Consider the following 13,790-nt stretch of genomic DNA (forward strand, 5'->3'; position numbering starts at 1 on the left):
GTTGCTACCAGAATAATGGGTAGATACTGGGGTGACAAAAGCTATAATGAAAAAATTAAATTCTCTGCGAAGTTGTACCGAAGAACGCATAAGGACAAAGGGAAAAATTACATTCAGAAATACAAGAAGATGGCAAAAATGCAGGCTGATCTTTGTAAATTGAGAAACATTTTACGCATGTTTTATCGGGATCACGAAAAGTATTCAAAATTACAGATTAAAATTCTGTTTGAAAGAGCGGATGCTGTTGTTTACAGTAAAGAACGATCGCTCATGCATAGTAACTGATATATGGTGGTTCCAGGGGTAGTTAACGTGGTTCGTCTCTTACTATTTCCATGAATCCGGGTTGCAGCGGTAGCTAGCAACTAGTAAGAGACGATCACGTCCAATGTTAAAAATATAAAAACCCATAGTTCCTAACAGAGGAGTCAGATCAAAACAAAAAGTACACCATTAGAACCGCCTTGTCCGAAACCCCTGTATAGTAAACTTTCTGTCCCTTGGCTTGAATAGTAAGGAAAATATATTGGCTTGAAAATCAAGAAAAGTGGCAGCTACTACAACATTCTGCCTAAACGGGATATTTTTTTCTTTTTTTCTTTTGTATCCAGAGATAGCTTGGCACTGGAACATCGTAGAGAGTTGTTCAATAGCTCATTTTAAGGAAATTAATTGGGTTAAAAATCTATAGTAACTAAAATAAATTATTTCTAAAAGAACTAAATTTTTCCACCAAAAACTGCATTTTCGATGTCTTTTCACACTGCAGTCTTTCAAACATAATCGTAGACCAGCGGTAATATTTGAACCCACGCCTCCGAAGAGACTGGTGGCTAACACCAGTGCCTTGGACCACTCGGCCAGGCTGCCTCTTATAATTTGGGTTGCAGCAGTAGCTAGCAACCTAGCAAGAGACGATCAGTCGCATGCTAAGAAATATAAAAAACCAAAACTCCTAAAAATAGAGTCAGATCAAAACAAAAGTACATCATTAGAACTACTGTCTGAAACCCTACTAGATAAATAATGAATGTCATCATAGATTTTTATATTAGAGCTATGACGTGAATAGAAAAACACGAAATTATATTGTTGTTTCTGAAGACGTCATGAAAGAATATCATTGCGCCATGACGTCAATAAAATCATTACGCCGTGACGTCATAATTACTACTTAAGAACGACAAAGATGTAAATGTTCTCATTCTTGATTAGATAATGGTTAGATCGAAACAAGCTATACGCAAGTTGAAAAAACAGTACTACACAAACAACAGAGATAGTATCTTGAAAAGAAAAAAGCAAAGGTATTCAACCTACCAGGTGTATCGAGAAGTAATAAAAAAAAACAGCAAGATGTGTTATCTCAATGATGAAGATTATAGACATGCAAAAATTGAGGCAGCCAAACAAAAGTTCAAGGAGAGTTATCACAATGATGAAAATTACCGCATCAAATATAAGAAAAACCAAAAGCAAAGGTATTCAACCGTCCAGGTGTATCGAGAAGTAAAATCCGGGTTGCAGCGGTAGCTAGCAACCTAGTAAGAGACGATCACATCCAATGTTAAGAAATATAAAAACCCATAGTTCTTAAAAAAAGAGTCAGATCAAAACAAAAAGTACACCATGAGACCCGCCGGGTCCGAAACCCCGGCAGAGTACCATTTCTGTCCCTTGGCTTGAACAGCAAGGGAAATATATTGGCTTGAAAATCAAGAAAAGTGGCAGCTACTACACCATTCTGCCTAAACGGGATATTTTTTTCTTTTTTTCTTTTTTTTTTCTTTTTTATCCAGATATAGCTTGGCACTGGAACATCGTAGAGGGTTGTTCAATAGCTCATTTTAAAGGAAATTAATTGGGTTAAAAATCTATAGTAACTAAAATAAATTATTTCTAAAAGAGAATAAATTTTTCCACCAAAAACTGCATTTTGATGTCTTTTCACACTGCAGTCTTTCAAACATAATCGTATACCAGCGGTAAGAATTGAACCCACGCCTCTGAAGAGACTGGTGGCTAACACCAGTGCCTTGGACCACTCGGCCAGGCTGCCTCTCATAAATAAATATATATGTGAATTTGGGTTGCAGCAGTAGCTAGCAACCTAGTAAGAGACGATCAGTCCAATGCTAAGAAATATAAAAACCCAAAACTCCTAAAAATAGAGTCAGATCAAAACAAAAGTACATCATTAGAAATACCTTGTCTGAAACCCTACTAGATAAATAATGAACGTCATCATAGTTTTATATTAGAGTTATGACGTGAATAGAGTGACGTCATAATTAGTATATAAGGAAAGTCAAAACTGAAAATTCTCTCATTCTTGATTAGAATAATGGTTAGATCAAAGCAGGCTATACGCAAGTTGAAGAAAGAGTACTACACAAACAACAGAGATAGTAACTTGAAAAGAAAAAAGCAAAGGTATTCAACCGACCAGGCGTATCGAGAAGTAATAATTGAGAGAGCAAAAGAAAACAGCAAGATGTGTTATCACAATGATGAAGATTATAGACATGCAAAAATTGAGACAGCCAAACAAAAGATCAAGGAACGGTATGGTAATGATGAACATTACAGAGAAGCAAGAATTGAGCAGGCTAAACAAAAGATCAAGGAGCGTTATCACAATGATAAACTTTATAGAGAAGCAACAATTGAGCAGGCTAGACAAAAGAGCAGGGAACGTTATCACAATGATGAAGATTATAGACATGCAAAAATTGAGACAGCCAAACAAAAGATCAAGGAACGGTATGGTAATGATGAACATTACAGAGAAGCAAGAATTGAGCAGGCTAGACAAAAGAGCAGGGAACGGTATGATAATGATGAAGATTACCGAAACAAACATAAGAAAAAAGTTGCTACCAGAATAATGGGTAGATACTGGGGTGACAAAAGCTATAATGAAAAAATTAAATTCTCTGCGAGGTTGTACCGAAGAACGCATAAGGACAAAGGGAAAAATTACATTCAGAAATACAAGAATTTGGCAAAAATGCAGGCTGATCTTCGTAAATTGAGAAACATTTTACGCATGTTTTACCAGGATCACGAAAAGTATTCAAAATTACAGATTAAAATTCTCTTTGATAGAGCGGATGCTGTTGAAAAGTCGGCTAGAAATTCCTTGGAAAAGCTTCATAGTAATATCCAAAAGAAATGTTGTCAGTTTAATGAAAAGCTTCCAAGGTATGGATTGGCAACTGCGGAACAGTTTACAGATGCAATGGAAAATGTTTACAGTAAAGAACGATCTCTCTCCCATAGTAACTGATATGTTACATTAATCCGGGTTGCAGCGGTAGCTAGCAACCTAGTAAGAGACGATCACGTCCAATGTTAAGAAATGTAAAAACCCATAGTTCCTAAATTTATAATAAAGAACGACCTCTTGCCTATACTATCCACAGAGAGCTTGGCACTGGAACATCGTAGAGACTTGTTCAATGGCTCATTTTAAAGGAAATTAATGGGGTTAAAAACTTTTTGTTTATATTAAAGAACGAACTTTCATCCATAGTAATTGAAGTATTATAAGAAATCATTATATAGATGATGCATTTTCCTTAATGATTAATATTATCCGGGTTGCAGCGGTAGCTAGCAACCTAGTAAGAGACGATCACCTCCAATGTTAAGAAATATAAAACCCCCAAGTCCTAAAAAAAGAGTCAGATCAAAACAAAAGTACACCATTAGAACCGCCTTGTCCGAAACCCCTATAAAGAAAACTTACCGCCCTTTGGCTTGAATAACAAAGAAAATATATTGGCTTGAAAATCAATTACAGTAAAGAACGATCTCTCTCCCATAGTAACTGATATGTTACATTAAAAGACGATCATTGGAATAAAAAGTTATTGCATGCATTGGACTTAGTTAGCTACTTGATCGTTTGAGGTTCGTCTCTTACTATTTCAAAGAAGAAAAAGCCGTAGGCTTTTTCCTGTTTGTAATATTTTACTGTTTGTTATCAGGGTTACAGCAGTATCCGGGTTGCAGCGGTAGCTAGCAACCTAGTAAGAGACGATCACGTCCAATTTTAAGAAAAACAAACAAACATAGCTCCTAAAAAAGGAGTCAGATCAAAACAAAAAGTACACCATTAGAACCGCCTTGTCCGAAATCTCTGTATAGGAAACTTTCTGTTTACAATAAAGAATTATAATAAAGAACGACCTCTTGCCTATACTAAATCTTTTAGGCCACTTAACTATAGTATAGGCTAGTACAGTTATTATATTTAAGGTCAATATATTAAAAATTTTCACTAAAAGATCCGGGTTGCAGCGGTAGCTAGCAACCTAGTAAGAGACGATCACGTCCAATGTTAAGAAATATAAAAACCCATAGTTCCTAACAAAGGAGTCAGATCAAAACAAATATAATAAAGATCAAACTATTCCCTATACTAACTTGCATACTCAACTTCACTCTAGTTAATCCGGGTTGCAGCAGTAGCTAGCAACCTAGTAAGAGACGATCACGTCCAATGTTAAGAAATATAAAAACCCATAGTTCCTAACAAAGGAGTCAGATCAAAACAAAAAGTACACCATTAGAACCGCCTTGTCCGAAACCCCTGTATAGGAAACTTTCTGTCCCTTGGCTTGAACAGCAAGGGAAATATATTGGCTTGAAAATCAAGAAAATTGACTTTAACCACGTTTTTCTCCCCAAACGGGATATTTTTTTCTCTTTTTCTTTTTTTTCTTTTCCACAGATAGCTTGGCACTGGAACATCGTAGAGCGTTGTTCAATAGCTCATTTTAAAGGAAATTAATTGGGTTAAAAATCTATAGTAACTAAAATAAATTATTTCTAAAAGAGAATAAATTTTTCCATCAAAAACTTCATTTTTGATGTCTTTTCACACTGCAGTCTTTCAAACATAATCGTATACCAGCGGTAAGATTTGAACCCACGCCTCCGAAGAGACTGGTGGCTAACACCAGTGTCTTGGACCACTCGGCCAGGCTGCCTCTCATAAATAAATATATATGTGAATTTGGGTTGCAGCAGTAGCTAGCAACCTAGTAAGAGACGATCAGTCCCATGCTAAGAAATATAACAAAACTCCTAAAACTAGAGTAAGATCAAAACGAAAGTACATCATTAGAACTACCTGGTCTGAAACCCTACTAGATATTATAATAAAGAACGAACCCTCGCTTATACTAACTCAAATCTTTAATATATTCCGGGTTGCATTGGTAGTCACATTAAAAGACAATCGTTGGAATAACAAACAATTGCATACATTGGACTTAGTTAGCTGCCTGATTTTTTAAGAGTCTAATAAGAGACGATCACGTCCAATGTTAAGAAATATAATTACATTAAAAGACGATCATTCAAAGAGCATACTATCGCATATGTTGGACTTTGTTAGCTGCCTGATTCCTCGTAAAAGATATTTTTTGTCAAATAAAACTAAATTAATTCCTGAAAAATTTAAACTAAAGTAATTTTATCTAACTGCAAAATGCAAAAATAATTACGGTGTCTGATCAATAATTTTCATTTTTTAATTAAACCCGGAAAAAAAACTGAAAGTTTTAAAATTAGTTTGGTTTTCCTCTTGCTTCAATTGACTCGTTACGGCATGTCACATTAATTTTTTTTACACAAAGGATCGATACTGTAAATTGGAATGTTCTAATTACAATAATTCTTACATAGTAAAGAACAAACTTCAGTTCATAGTAACTAAAACAAGATTATAATTAGCTTTGGTATAAAATACTGTCAGCGGTAGGATTCGAACCCATGCCTCCGAATTGAAGAGTGGCTAACACCAGCCCCTTAAACCGCTCGACCACGCTGCCTCACATAACTATGACGTTATAATGCCATTATAAACGCCATAATACTCTAAATTAAAACTCTAAACTAAAACTTAAACTCTTCGATGTGTTTTGCTATCAGGCCACCTTTGTATGAAGCTGTCACTGGATATGATGCTATAGAAAAATCAAAAACTCTAAGATCATTTAGTTTTTAGTTTAGAATCTCTAAAGCTTTTATGTAAATTGCAAAAATATTTATGGTGTCTAAGGAGCAATCCGGGTTGCAGCGGTAGCTAGCAACCAAGTAAGAGACGATCACCTCCAATATAAAAAAATATAAAAACCCTAACTCCTAAAAAAAAGAGTCAGATCAAAACAAAAAGTATACCATTAGAACCACCTTGTCCGAAACCCCTATTAAGGAAACTTACCGCCCTTTGGCTTGAATAACAAAGAAAATATATTGGCTTGAAAATCAAGAAAGTTGACTTTTACCACGTTATTCTCCACAAACGAGATATTTTTTTCTTTCCGCTTGATTTTTCTTCTCAGCTAGCTGGGCACTGGAAAATCATAGAGAGCTGTATAATAGCTCATTTTAAAGGAAATTGCAACATCTAGTCACTTTTGTAATAAAAATAAAATACTTTTTAAAGTAGAATCAATTTTGTCAAAAAAATTACATTTTTGATGTATTTTCATGCTGCAGTCTTTTCAAAGATATTTCAATTTTGAAGCAATCAAACAGTTCATGGTAATGAACTCTATAGTAATAATAGCTACTTGTCTCAATAGTAACCGAAACTCATGGAACCAAAATTTTCTTTTTTGGCTTAATCGCTAAAATTATTATGTAAACTGCAAAATTATCTATGATGCCTAATCAGTAATAGTAATTTCTTAATTTAAACAACAAAAATACATGAAAATTTTATAATTAGTTTTATTTTTTGTCTCCTGGAAGAAAATTTTTTTTCATCTCAGTTCAAAGTTATTATTGTATCCTGGAACCAAACTTTTTTTGGTTTGTAACCCGTAAAGTACGTATCTCCATATTATTGTCTTATAATTGCAATTATTTTATTTTTCAGTCCAGAATCGCTAAACTTATTATGTAAACTGCAAAAATATTTATGGTGTCTAACCAATAATACTAATTTTGTAATTCAAACAAGATAAATACCTGAAAATTTAAAAATTAGTTTTTTTTTATGCTAGGTTTTAGATACTTGACACGGGGTATTGTGTACTTAATAATTCTAAACCTTGAAAAAATATGGTCTCACGCGAGTGGAAAAAAGAAAGAATAACCAAAAAAACTATCAAAATAGAGCAATCCAAATTTCTACTAATAGAAAACTTTACTACGCAAAAAATAAAGCTAACATCCTGAAATATAGGAAAAGTTTATTTAATAGAGATAAAAATGCCACCGAACGCAATAAAGCTCGAGAACGCGTAAGGATTGCTACTAAGATGTCTTGTGATCCAGAATTTAAGAAAATGAAATATGACAGAGAAAAACAGAGGTATGTTACGGATCAGGGGTATCGAAAAGGGAAAATTGAGACAGCCAAACAATCCGGGTTGCAGCGGTAGCTAGCAACCTAGTAAGAGACGATCACGTCCAATGTTAAGAAATATAAAAACCCATAGTTCCTAAAAAAGGAGTCAGATCAAAACAGTGCAGCAGTAGAACCGCCTTGTCCGAAACCCCTGTATAGAAAACTTTCTGTCCCTTGGCTTGAACAGCAAGGGAAATATATTGGCTTGAAAATCAAGAAAATTGACTTTAACCACGTTATTCTCCCCAAACGGGATATTTTTTCCTCTTTTCTTTTTTTGTATCCAGAGATAGCTTGGCACTGGAACATTGTAGATAGTTGTTCAATGGCTCATTTTGAAGGAAATTAATGGGGTTATACATAAAGGCTCGATCATCGAATTTAAGCTGAAACTAAGCAAAGGACAATTATGCCTCCATATATTCACAGTGATGTATAAGATTTCCCATTAAATCTGTAAACTGTTCCACAGTTGCCGGTCCATACCTTGGAAGCTTTTCTCTAAACATGCAACATTCCTTTTGGATATTACTATGAAGTTTCACGAAAGCATCTCTAACTGACTTTTCAACAAAATTTATTCTTTCAGAGATAATTTTAAAATTTAATTTTGAATATTTTTCGTAATCCCGGTAAAACATTCGTAAAAGTTTTCTCAATTTACAAAGATCAGCCTGTGCGTTCTTTGCAGCTTGTGTAAACTGCAAAAACATCCATGGTATCCGAGCAATAGTTTGAATATTTAAATTCAAGCTAGAAAAATACCTTAAAATTTTAAAATTAGTTTTATTTTTGGTTAGGTTCTAACTACCCGATGTGGGATTGACTATGTAGTTTCAGACCAAAAAAATCCATTCTTTAATATATATTTTATTTTTCAGTTTAGAATCGCTAAAGTTATTATGTAAACTGCAAAAATATTTATGATATCTGAGCAATAATCCGGGTTTCAGAGGTAGCTAGCAACGTAGTAAGAGAGGATCACGTCCAATGTTAAGAAATATAAAAACCCCTAACCTTTAAAAAATTTTAATAAAGGATCGATATAGTTCATTATTAATTGTTTAAAATAATCAAACAGTTCGTGGTAACAAACTGAATAGTATGAGCAACTCGTCTTAATAGTAACGGAAACTATAAAATTATTATAAAGAACGAACTCTTGCCTGTACTAACTTTTATAGGCCACTTAATTGTTGTATCGGCTTGTAAAGTTATATTTAATATAATAAAAATCCTGTAATAAAACTGTCCCTATATAATAAAACTGTCCCATGGTTTGAATAACAAGGAAAATATATTGGCTGGAAAATCAAGAAAATTAACTTTAACTACGATATCCTCCACATTCAGCATTTTGCTTTTTCTTTATGTTTAATTTTTCTCCTCAGCTAGCTGGGCACTGGAAAATCATAGAGAGCTGTATAATGGTTCATTTTAAAGTAAATTGCTACATCCAATGCCTTTTGTTATTAAAAATTAAATAGTTTTTAAAACAGAATTATTTTGTCAAAAAACTGCATTTTTGATGTATTTTCGTACTGCAGTATTTTCAAAGATATTTGATTACATAAAGGACTGATATAGTTGATCCGGGTTGCAGCGGTAGCTAGCAACCTAGTAAGAGACGATCACGTCCAATGTTAAGAAATATAAAAACCCATAGTTCCTAACAGAGGAGTCAGATCAAAACAAAAAGTACACCATTAGAACCACCTTGTCCGAAACCCCCTTTATATGAAACTATCTCTCCCTTGGCTTGAACAGCAAGAAAAATATATTTGCTTGAAAATCAAGAAAAGTGGCAGCTATTACAACATTCTGCCTAAACGGGATATTTTTTTCTTTCTTTTTTTCTCTTTTCTTTCTTTTCCAGAGTTAGCTTGGCACAGGAACATCATAGAGAGTTGTTCAACGGCTCATTTTAAAGGAAATTAATTAGGTTAAAAACACTTTGTAACTAAAACAAATTATTTTAAAAACAGAATAAATTTTTCCACTAAAAGCTTCATTTTTGATGTCTTTTCATACTGCAGTCTTTCAAACATTTTTACATTAAAAGACGATCACTGAAATAACAAACCATTCCATACATTGGACTTAGTTAGCTACTTGATTGTTTGAGTTTCGTCTCTTACTATTTAAAAGAAGAAAAAGCCGTAGGCTTTTTCCTGTTTTTATTTACAGTTAAAAAACGAACTCATGCCCTAAGAAACTGAACCCTGTGGTTCATTCATATTATCTCCATTATTTTAGCTAGGATGTAAATAAACAAGTTTCTTTTTTAAATTTTAAATTTAAAAGATAGTGCTTTTAATTCTACACATTAAAAGTTCTCCCCGCAAGTGGGCATGCTTACCATTAGACTATCAAGACTTATAAAATCAAAGTTACATATAAGATATGATAATAATTTTTTAATATATACATTAAAGAACGAACTTTAGTCCATAGTTTATTTTAAAGGAAGATCATTAGAAAAGCACACCATTGCATATATTGGACTGAGCTAGCTGTGAAGTTTACATTATTTATAGTACCGGGAGCCTGGCGGCTTCGCTGCTGGGCCCCAGCATTCGGCATGTGGCAGGCTTCTATATATAGATTATATATATATGGATTATGATTGTCACTTGTCTTCTAACCGCAGACAATTTGTTGTCTTTTCATACTGCAGTCTTTTCAAAGATATTTGATCCGGGTTGCAGCGGTAGCTAGCATCCTAGTAAGATTATAGTAAAAAAGTAAGATTATAGTAAGATTATAGACAAAGCAAAGCTCATAGTATCTAAAAGTTTAAAACATGTTTTGAAAAATCAAAATTGCAGTAGTTGGCACAACCTAGTAAAAGGCGAACCATGCCCATAGTAACCAAAAGAAGAAAAAACACGTTTTGCAAACAGTAATAAAGAACAAAATATAGGCCATAGTAACTGAAATGTTAAAATAACTTATCATATGCATGACGATGCAACACATATAGATAGGATATATAATAGTTTTTACTTTGAAGAATATTTGACAATATTTCTGCTTATTTTTAGTTCAGTCAGGCTCTTTACTTTTCTTAAAAAAATTTCTCCACATGTTTTCCATTGAATATTACTATCTGTAAGTAATTAAATAATAAAAAAAAAACAAATCGTGAAAATGAAAGTAATCCGGGTTGCAGTGGTAGCTAGCAACCTAGTAAGAGACGATCACCTCCAATGTCAAGAAATATAAAACCCCCCAACTCCTAAAAAAAGAGTCAGATCAAAACAAAAAGTACACCATTAGAACCGCCTTGTCCGAATCCTCTATAAAGGAAACTTACCGCCCTTTGGCTTGAATAACAAAGAAAATATATTGGCTTGAAAATCAAGAAAATTGACTTTTACCACGTTATTCTCCACAAACGGGATATTTTTTTCTTTCCGCTTTTTCTTTCTGCTCAGCTAGCTGGGCACTGGAAAATCATAGAGAGCTGTATAATAGCTCATTTTAAAGGAAATTGCAACATCTAGTCACTTTTGTATTTAAAAATAAAATACTTTTTAAAGTAGAATCAATTTTGTCAAAAAAATTGCATTTTTGATGTATTTTCATACTGCAGTCTTTTCAAAGATATTTGAATTTTGAAGCAATAAAACAGTCCATGTAATGAACTCTATAGTAATAATAGCTACTTGTCTCAATAGTAACCGAAACTCCTGGAACCAAAATTTTCTTTTTTGGCTTAATCGCTAAAATTATTATGTAAACTGCAAAAATATTTATGATACCTAATCAGTAATAGTAATTTTTTAATTTAAACAACAAAAATACATGAAAATTCTAAAATTAGTTTTGCTTTTTGTCTCCTGGAAGAAATTTTTTTTTCATCTCAGTTCAAATTTATTATTGTATCCTGGAACCAAGCTTTTTTTGGTTTGTTACATTAAAAGACGATCACTGAAATAACAAACCATTCCATACATTGGACTTAGTTAGCTACTTGATTGTTTGAGTTTCGTCTCTTACTATTTAAAAGAAGAAAAAGCCGTAGGCTTTTTCCTGTTTGTATTTATATTTATAATAAAGAACGACCTTTTGCCTATACTAAATTTTATACGCCACTTAATTATAGTATAGGTTAGTAATTCCACATATAGCTTGGCAATGGAACATCGTACAGAGTTGTTTAATAGCTCATTTTAAAGGAAATTAATGGGGTTAAACACCTTTCTTAATTATAAAATAAATTATTTTTAAAATTACATTAAAAGACGATCATTCAAAGAACATACCATCGCATATACTGGACTTTGTTAGCTGCCTGTTTCCTTGTAAAAGATCTTTTTTTGTCAAATAAAACTAGATCCGGGTTGCAGCGGTAGCTAGCAACTTAGTAAGAGACGATCACGTCCAATGTTAAGAAATATAAAAACCCCTAACTCCTAAAAAAAAGAGTCAGATCAAAACAAAAAGTACACCATAAGATTACAGTAAAGAACGATCTCTCTCCCATAGTAACTGATATGTTACATTAAATATTATAAAGAACGAATTACAATAAAGAAGGACACCTAGCCCATGTTAACTGAAACACAAATATGGATTATGTAATTTTACATTAAAAGACGATCATTGAAATAACAAACAATTGCATACATTGGAATTAGTTAGCTACTTGATTGTTTGAGGTTCGTATCTTACTATTTAAAAGAAGAAAAAGCCGTAGGCTTTTTCCTGTTTGTAATCAGTTTATTATCCGGGTTGCAGCGGTAGCTAGCAACTTACATAAGGGACCGATATAGTTCATCATAAATTTTTAATAAAGAACCAACTTTTGCCTATACTAAATTGCATAGGCAACTTAACTATATTTACATAAAGGATCGACATATTTCATCATAAAAGGTGTCAGTCAAAAGAATCTCATGTAGTAGTTATTAATTGGGGTTGCAGCGGTAGCTAGCAACCTAGTAAGAGACGATCACGCCCCATAGTAAAAAACTATTGTAACCCATAACTCCTGAAAAAAGATTCAAAACAAAAAGAACACTATTAGAATCGCCGTGTTCCGGGTTGCAGCGGTAGCTAGCAACCTAGTAAGAGACGATCACCTCCAATGTAAAGAAATATAAAACCCCTAACTCCTAAAAAAAGAGTCAGATCAAAACAAAAAGTATACCATTAGAACCACCTTGTCCGAAACCCCTATTAAGGAAACTTACCGCCCTTTGGCTTGAATAAAAAAGAAAATATATTGGCTTGAAAATAAAGAAAATTGACTTTTACCACGTTATTCTCCACAAACGGGATATTTTTTTTCTTTCCGCTTTATTTTTCTTCTCAGCTAGCTGGGCACTGGAAAATCATAGAGAGCTGTATAATAGCTCATTTTAAAGGAAATTGCAACATCTAGTCACTTTTGTAATTAAAAATAAAATACTTTTTAAAGTAGAATCAATTTTGTCAAAAAAATTGCATTTTTGATGTATTTTCATGCTGCAGTCTTTTCAAAGATATTTCAATTTTGAAGCAATAAAACAGTTCATGGTAATGAACTCTATAGTAATAATAGCTACTTGTCTCAATAGTAACAGAAACTCCTGGAACCAAAATTTTCTTTTTTGGCTTAATCGCTAAAATTATTAACGTGGTAACAAACTGTTTCAAACATAATAATAAGGATCCTGGAAGTGAACTTGTTGACGACCATAACAACAAAAAATTGAAAAGAAAGAATAGAAACAAGAAAGAAAGAGAAAACACGGGTAAATTAAAGCAAATTGATTAATAATTTAGAGAATTATAATATCAAAGTTTAGTAACATTGTTATACAGCGTGCGAAAACTTGTGGATAGCTCGACAGATACAACAACCTATGCGTCACAAACACTCTCTTTGAGCACAAGAGACTCCACCTCGTTACACGGCGTTCGAACGACGGCGTAACATCCGGGTTGCAGCGGTAGCTAGCAATCCGGGTTGCAGCGGTAGCTAGCAACCTAGTAAGAGACGATCACGTCCAATGTTAAGAAATATAAAAACCCATAGTTCTTAAAAAAAGAGTCAGATCAAAACAAAAAGTACACCATTAGAACCGCCTTGTCCGAAACCCCTGCATAGTAAAATTTCTGTCCCTTGGCTTGAACAGCAAGGGAAATATATTGGCTTGAAAATCAAGAAAAGTGGCAGCTACTACAACATTCTGCCTAAACGGGATATTTTTTTCTTTTTTTTTTCTTTTTTTTTCTTTTTTATTTTACACAGATAGCTTGGCACTGGAACAACGTAAAGGGTTGTTCAATAGCGCATTTTCAAGGACATTAATTTGGTTAAAAATATATAGTAACTAAAATAAATTATTTCTAAAAGAGAATAAATTTTTCCACCAAAAACTGCATTTTTGATGTCTTTTCACACTGCAGTCTTTCAAACATAATCGTA

Source organism: Artemia sp. Qi Xiang Cuo, chromosome 20, assembly GCF_049724085.1.
Source record: "Artemia sp. Qi Xiang Cuo chromosome 20, ASM4972408v1, whole genome shotgun sequence".
Lineage (NCBI taxonomy): Eukaryota > Metazoa > Arthropoda > Branchiopoda > Anostraca > Artemiidae > Artemia > Artemia sp. Qi Xiang Cuo.